General features: G+C 36.9%; 1 pseudogene across 1 annotated transcript; it reads right to left on the minus strand.

Annotated features, from left to right (window-relative positions):
* Positions 1 to 282: 282 nt before the first annotated feature.
* LOC306653802 (chromobox protein homolog 3-like) lies at positions 283 to 2,151 on the minus strand (annotated as a pseudogene). The gene is made up of 3 exons: positions 1,906 to 2,151; positions 1,573 to 1,820; positions 283 to 319 (listed from the first exon to the last, which is right to left on the minus strand). The product of its transcript is annotated as a chromobox protein homolog 3-like (transcript).
* Positions 2,152 to 7,903: the final 5,752 nt, after the last annotated feature.

Genomic DNA, 7,903 nt, shown 5'->3' on the forward strand with positions numbered 1-7,903 from the left:
TGGGATGCCTTGGATCCACTTCCCAAGATCACTCGTCTTCCAGCAGGCTAGCCTGGGCTTGTTCTCATGGTATTGCAAGGTTTAAGGAGAAGAGAAAACGCTTAGGTAATTTTTCAAGACATCTTGCATCAAATTTGCTACTATTCCATTGGCTGAAGCAAGTCACTTGAGAAGTGAAATAATGTATTTATACAGGCCTCTTGCTGACTGCCATGTTGAACTCTTGTCAGAAGAGGGGAATCCAATTGAGCCAGTGGACGAGCTAGAGCCAGTCGTCCACTGTTAGAGCAGCCGGGGCAGGGAAGAGCCGAGCCTGATCCTAAGGAAACAGAGAAGTTAAGGGAAGCTGTACACTGGTGGTTGGAGCTTTGAAATTACAGAGGGTGGTTTAAGAGAACATTGTAAGAGGCTGGGCACAGTAGTGCACACCTTTAGCTACTGGCAGGTTGACACAGGATTACCAGTTCAAGGCCAAAGTTAGAGGCCAGCTTGGGCAATTTTTTTTTTAAGTAGTCAACGAGAACTTTATTTATTTATTTGTTTGTTTATATGTGATGCTGAGAATAAAACCCAGTGCTTCACACATGCTAGGCAAGTGTTCTACTACTGAGCTACAACCCAGCTCCAACCTGGGCAATTTTGAGAGACCTAAAATTGATGTATTGTAGTAGAGTGCTCTAGGTTCAATTCCCAGTACCACAAAAAGAAAGAGAGAGAGAGAACATTTTGAGAGATGGTGCATACTCAGATTTTGTAGTAATGAGAGATATCTCCAACCCTGAAAAAACAAAAAACATAAAACTAAATGAAAATATATTCCAGGGGCTTTGGTCCTGTGACCTACTCCTGTGTTGAAGAGGTAGATGTAGCAAAGTATACTTGAGCACACATAGTTGGAGAGCATGGAGTGGAACCAAAGAGCTGTTTTCTAGAGAGAATTCTATAAAACCTGGTGTTCATATAACAGTGAGGAAAAGCCTAGTGACATCCCCAGCCCTTTTAGTTAGTAAATTAATTTTTACATGGGATCTTGCTAAGTTGCTTAGGGTCTGGCTAAGTTGCTAACGCTGGCTTTGAACTTGTGATCCTCCTACCTCAGCCTCCTGAGTCACTGGGATTACAGGCCTGCACCATCACCACACCCAGCTCCTTTTACAACTTTTTTTTTTTTTTTTTTAAGGAGGCAATTACAACAGAAAGCTTTTATTGGTTTAAAGTAACTACTGCTATTGATGCAAACCAAAAAAGTAAAACACAACAACTCCCCCAATAATATTTTCAAAACCAACATGTCAAACTTGATTTTCATTAGAATGTAGTTATTTTTTCACACTAATAAATTGAAAACCAAGACACAGAGTTTAGAGCAAATATATATAAACTATTATATATATTATATATATATATATATATATATCTACACACACATATATATATATATTTTGAGAGACCTAAAACTGATATAGTAGAGTGCTATTAACTATAAAGTATATATAAATGTGTGCATATATATATATATTATATATATGCACATATTTTATATATATATAATAGTGTAAACAATTATTGAGCTTCATCTTCTCTTCATAAAAAGCAATTACAATTTGAGGACACTTCATATTTGCTTTTTTTACCAGCACCAAGTCTGCCTCATCTGAATCTTTCTATTTCATGAGAAACATCAATTCTCCACTGCTCTCTGTGGCCCCAATTATCATTCAGGATCAAGACCTCTTTCTTCTTTGATTTGCTAACATCAGAACCACTGTCTGATAAAGATTTGTACCATCTTTCTCTCTCTCTCTCTCTTTTTTTTTTTTCTTTCCAATGCTGGGGATTGAATCTAGGGCCTTGTGCTTGCAAGACAAGTACTCTACCAACTGTGCTATCTCCCCAGCCCTTTACCAGCTTTTTGAGAATTAAGAAATGCTTCAATTAGCTCTGGACAATCTAAGTTTTCTTCAGGTTCCCCTGTATTGCCAGCATCTGTAAATCACTTCCACTTCAGGAAGCATTCCACCTTTCCATTCACTACACGTCAGTCTAGTGCTTTTTCTACCACAAATTCTTCAGGCTCTGCCTCTTCAACTTTTTACTCTTTCCATTCTGTTTCTTTCCCATTTTTTCCAATGTTGTTTTGTTGGAGGCCATTTTTTTATTGCAGACTTGAAGAGCTATTACAATCTCTCTACCTACGATGCTCCAGGTCGCGGATCTGCCTGCTTTTCCAACTTATGATCATCAGAATACAGTTGCTTAAATTGTTGTTCAGAAATCCCACACTGTTAATGGACATAACAGTGAAGTGAAAAAGGCTTTTTATAAACAAGAGATGCAAGTCTGCTGGATCACAAAGAGGTTGTTGAGGGGGATCTGGCAACTTTATGGATCATGGAGAAAACTTTGGAAATGGTAGAGGTAATTTTGACCATGGTGAAAACTCCGATGGAAGAGGAGGCTATGGTGGTGAAGGTGGTAGCAACAGAGGTAGTTATGGAGGGGATGATGGTGGCAACTAAGGTGGTGGTCCTGGTTATAGTAGACAAGGAGGCCATGGGAGGCTTTGGTGGTGGTGGACCAGGATAGGGGAACTAAGGTTGTAGATACAGTGGTAGTGGAGGAGAATATGGTGGTTAAAATGAAGGAGGAAATTTTGGCAGTGGTAACTTTGGTGATGATTGGAACTACAAGGACTTTGGAAGTTATAATGGACAATGACAATCAAATTATGGACCCATGAAGGATGGAAATTTGGATGGAAGAACGCTGGCAGTTCCTATAGGGTGGTTATGGATTTGGTGATAGAAGTGGTAGATATGGTACCAGAAGCTTTTAAAATAGCAGAAAAGGGCTATAGTTCTCAGGATAAAAAGTGAGAAATTGTCAGGAAAGCTGCAGGTTACCTTGAGAAAAGTGTCCCAAATGTATTAGAGGAACTATAAAAATCTGTCATAAAAGAAATTATGATCTATGGTCAGAAAAATTATTGCGACTTTCTCTGTTTCCTGGCTGGCATGAACTGGAGAGCTTTCCTCCACCACACACTGTCCCGTGATGTTCTGACTCACCTTGGGCCTAGAGCAATAGAGTTGGAAAAACATGGACTGAAACCTCTGAAACCAAGAGCCCCAAATCAGTTTTTCCTCTTCTAAGTTGTTATTGTCGGGTTTTTTGGTCACAGCACAAAAAGCTGACTCAGTTCCTAGGTAGCTGGGATTACAGGTATGCCACTGTGTCTGGCTGTGACCTTGTGTTCTGAAGAAGGTTCTGAATTCATTTCCTCATCATTTCCCGCTACCTTTGTGAGGTCCTTGCTCCCTTTCAGTAACAGCTTCCACTTTACTGGTCTCAACTCTAATCCTCCACATCACCATCAGAGTTGCCTTCCTTAATACCTTTAGATCTGTACATTCTACCTATGTAAAGTTTATAGGTGACAAGGAGTCCCTCGAATTACAAAAAGATAGCAGGATCTCTGTATTAGTCAGCTTTTCATTGCTGTGACCATAAGCCCTGACAAGAACAACTTAAAGGAGGGAAGGTTTATTTTAGACCACAGTTTCAGAGATTCAGTCCACAAACAACTGACTCCCTAGCTCTGGGCCTAGGGTGATGCAGAATATCATGGTAGAAGGGCATGGCAGAGGAAAGCTGTGCAGTTCATGACAGACAGGAAGCAGAGATAGAGAAAGAGGGGCCAGGGACAAAACATAAATCCCAAAGGCATGCCCCCACTGACCTACTTCCTCTAGTCACACCCTACCTGCCTACATTTACCACCCAGTTAATCCATTCAAGTGGATTAATTCACAGATTATGTTACAGCTCTCATAAACTAACCATTTCACGTCTGACCAGTCTTACATCGTCTCACACATGAGCTTTTGGAGGACATCTCATATCTGAACTATGATAGTCTCCTTAAGAAATATCTCATGTATATGTTTATAGGTTACTAAAAGCTGTAATCTCCCAAATCATTGGTGATTAAGTACCAATGAGAAACTAAGATGAACAATATCTGAAATTATAGTGATAAAAATGAACATTTGTTATTTATGCAACAATTATTTATTAAGCACCTCCTATGAATCAGCAGATATTCTTCTAGGAGCTGGAGCTACAGACTTGTAAAAGATGGAAAGGAAAGACAAAAGAAAAAAACAAAAGTTACTGAAGGCTAAATTAAAAAAACCCTTCTTGTTCAAGATTATGGCCACAGTTTGCAAAAAGTGAAGCCATTGATCAATTCAATGTGGTATCAGATATCAGACTGATGTACATTCCTGAGGTCTTTTATCTACTACAGTTTTTTTCTTTTCATTACATCAGATATATTTCCCTGAAAACTGTGGTAATGGTACCAGAAGAGAAAATTAAATAACTTTAAATTTTTCAATATTTGCATACTTCAGTTCTTCTACATAATAGTACAGAAACTTTTTTAAAAAAATTCAGTTTTTCAGGGGGCTGGGGAGATAGCTCAGTCAGTAGAGTGCTTGCCTTGTAAGCACAAGGCCCTGGGTTCGATCCCCAGCACCCCCAAAAAAAAAAAAAATTCAGTTTTTCCTTGTTAGTTACATGTAAAGAAGATCATTATTTAAAAAAAAAAAATTTAGTTGTAGATGGATACAATGTCTTTATTTTGTTTATTTATGTATTTTTATGTGCTGCTGAGGATTGAACCCAGTGCCTCATACATGCTAGACTAGCGTTCTACCATTGAGCTACAACCCCAGCCCCTGTTTATTGGTTTTCTTTTTTTTCTTTTGCATGAATTTTGCTAAAGATGTAAAGAAACAATTACTGACTTGCAGTTGAAGAGAAATCTATTTCTCGCATTTCCAAACCATGACATGAATGGGCACTGATATGTGGAGAGAAGAGATACTGCTATGTTTGCAATGTGTGTGTTAGATAAACAGGATTGGGCATTTAAATTAGTGTATTTGTAAATTTAATAGCATTCAAGATTACCTTCAAATGAAAAAAATCTCAAAATTCCAAAAAAAATCCTTACAAAGACTTGTGCAAAATGTTCACAACCACTTTAGTTATAATAGCCAACAACTAGAAACTACCCAAATATCTATCAAGAAATTGTGGCATATTTACAAGTGAAAGATTATTCAGCAATAAAAGAAGAATTACTGATCCAAGTAGCAACTTGAATGAATGTCAAAAACATATTGAGCCAAAAAGTCAAGAGTCAGACACAAGAGTACATTCTGGAAGATTCCATTTATATGAAGTTAAGGAACAGTTAAAACTTGTGTATGGTATTAGAAATCAAAACAAAAATTGTCTACAGGCAACAGGAATGGAGTGGAAGAGAACATGAAGATGCTCTCCAGGTTCATGGAAATATGTTTTATCTTGACTAAGGTAGTGATTCCATTAAGTATATACATTTAATGAAACTCTTTAAATTGTACACTGTAGTTTTATGTATCTTGCTTTATCTAAATTTTACTTAAACAGGAACTGATGTAGTAGAAGGAACATAAGCATTGGTGTTAAAAGTCTTCCATTTTAATATCATTTCTAATTTATAGCTGTATAAAATCACTTGAATCTTCATAGCCTTAATTTTTTCATTCATAAAATGGGAAATTTGTTTAACTCTGTATTTTTGTTATTGTAGTAAACTATACATGATGTAAACAATAAAAATTATTATTTTAACCATACTTAAATATACAGTTCTGTCTTCTTGCTAAGGATTGCTTTGGCTATTCTGGGTCTCTTATGTTTCCAAATGAATTTCATGATTGCTTCTTCTACTTCTATGAAGAATGTCATTGGGATTTTAATAGGAATTGCATTAAATTCATATAACACTTTTGGTAGTATGGCCATTTTGACAATATTCATTCTGCCTATCCAGGAGCATGGGAGGTCTTTCCATCTTCTAAGTTCTTCTTCAATTTCTTTCTTTAGTGCTCTGTAGTTTTCATTGTAGAGGTCTTTCACTTCTTTTGTTAGATTAATTCCCAAGTATTTTATTTTTTTGAGACTATTATAAATGGGGTAGTTTTCCTAATTTCTCTTTCAGTAGACTCATCATGGATGTATAGGAACATGTTTGATTTATAGGTATTGATTTTATATCCTGCTACTTTGATAGAATTCATTTATTAGTTCTAGAAGTTTCTTGAAGGAATTTTTTGGATCTTCTAAATACAGAATCATGTCATTAGCAAATGATAGCTTGAGATCTTCTTTTCCTATTTGTATCCCTTTAATTTTTTCTCCTAATTGCTCTGGCTAGAGTTTCAAGGACAATGTTGAATAGAAGTGCTGAAAGAGGGCATTCTTGTCTTGTACTAGTGTTTAGAAGGATTGCTTTTAATTTTTCTTCATGTAGAATGACGTTGGCCTTGGATTTAGAAGAGTGAAGCATGAGACTTCACAATACCAGAGACCTTGAACTATCTAACAGAGCAACAGTAACAAAAACAGCCTGGTACTGGCACCAAAACAAACATGTAGACCAATGGTACAGAATAGAAGACAGAGAGACAGACCCACATAAATACAGTTACCTCATAGTAGACAAAGGCACCAAAAACATTCACTGGAGAAAAGAAAGCTTCTTCAACAAATGTGCTATGAAAACTGGAAATCCACATGTAACAAAATGAGATTAAATTCCTATCTTTCATTCTGTACAAAACTCAAAGTGGATCAAAGGCTTAGGCACTAGAACAGAGACCCTGTGCCTAATGGAAGAAAAAGTAGGCCTAAATCTTCACAATGTTGGCCTAGGATCTGACTTCCTTGACAAGACTCCTAAAGCACAAAAAGTAAAATCAAGAATCAGTAAATGGAATGGATTCAAACTAAAAAGCTTCTTCCCAGCAAAACAAAGAATCAATAATGTGAATAGAGAGTCTACAGGATGGGAGAAAATCTTTACCACATGTACCTTGATAAATCACTAATCTTCAGGATGTATGAAGAACTCAAAAATCTTAACACCAAAAAACAAAACAAAACAACAAAACAAAAAACAAATAACCCAATCAATAAATGGGCAAAGGAGCTGAGCAACACTTTACAGAAGAAATATAATCAATCAACAAATACATGAAAAAATGTTCCACATCTCTAGCATTAGAGAAATGCAAATCAAAACTACTCTAAGATTTCATCTCACTCCAGTCAAATGGCATTTATCAAGAACACAAGCAACAATAAGATAAGTGTTAATGAGGGTGTGGGGGAAAAGGCACACTCTTACATTGCTTGTGGGACTGCAAATTGGTGCAACCATTCTGGAAAGCAGTATGGAGATTCCCCAAAAAATGTGGAATGGAACCACCACTTGACCCAGGTCTCCTACTCCTCTGTTTATACCCAAAGGACTTAAAAATCAACGTACTACAGTGACACGGCCACATCATGTTTATAGTAACTCAATTCACAATAGCTAAACTATAGAACCAACCTAGATGCCCTTCAACAACTGAATGGATAAAGAAACTGTGGTATAGGGGCTGGGATTGTGGTTCAGTTGCAGAGCGCTTGCCTGGCATGTTTGAAGTCCTGGGTTTGATCCTTAGCACCACATATAAATAAATAAAGGAAATAGGGGCCCACTGACAACTAAAAAAAAGAAGAAGAAAAAAAAAGAAACTATGGTATATATATATATATATACAATGAAATATTACTCAGCCTTAAAGAAAAATGAAATGATGGTATGTGCTGGTAAGTAGATGGAGCTGGAGAATATCATGCTAAGTGAAATAAACCAATCCCAAAGAACCAAAGGCCTAATGTTTTCTCTGATATGCAGATGCTAATTCACAATAAGGGGTGGGGGCTAAGGAAATATAGAGTTACTTTGGATTAGGTAGAGGGGAGTGAAGGGAGGGGAGGGGCATGGGGGTAGAAAGAA

Source organism: Sciurus vulgaris (genome assembly GCF_902686455.1).
Source record: "Sciurus vulgaris genome assembly, chromosome: 1".
Classification (NCBI taxonomy): domain Eukaryota; kingdom Metazoa; phylum Chordata; class Mammalia; order Rodentia; family Sciuridae; genus Sciurus; species Sciurus vulgaris.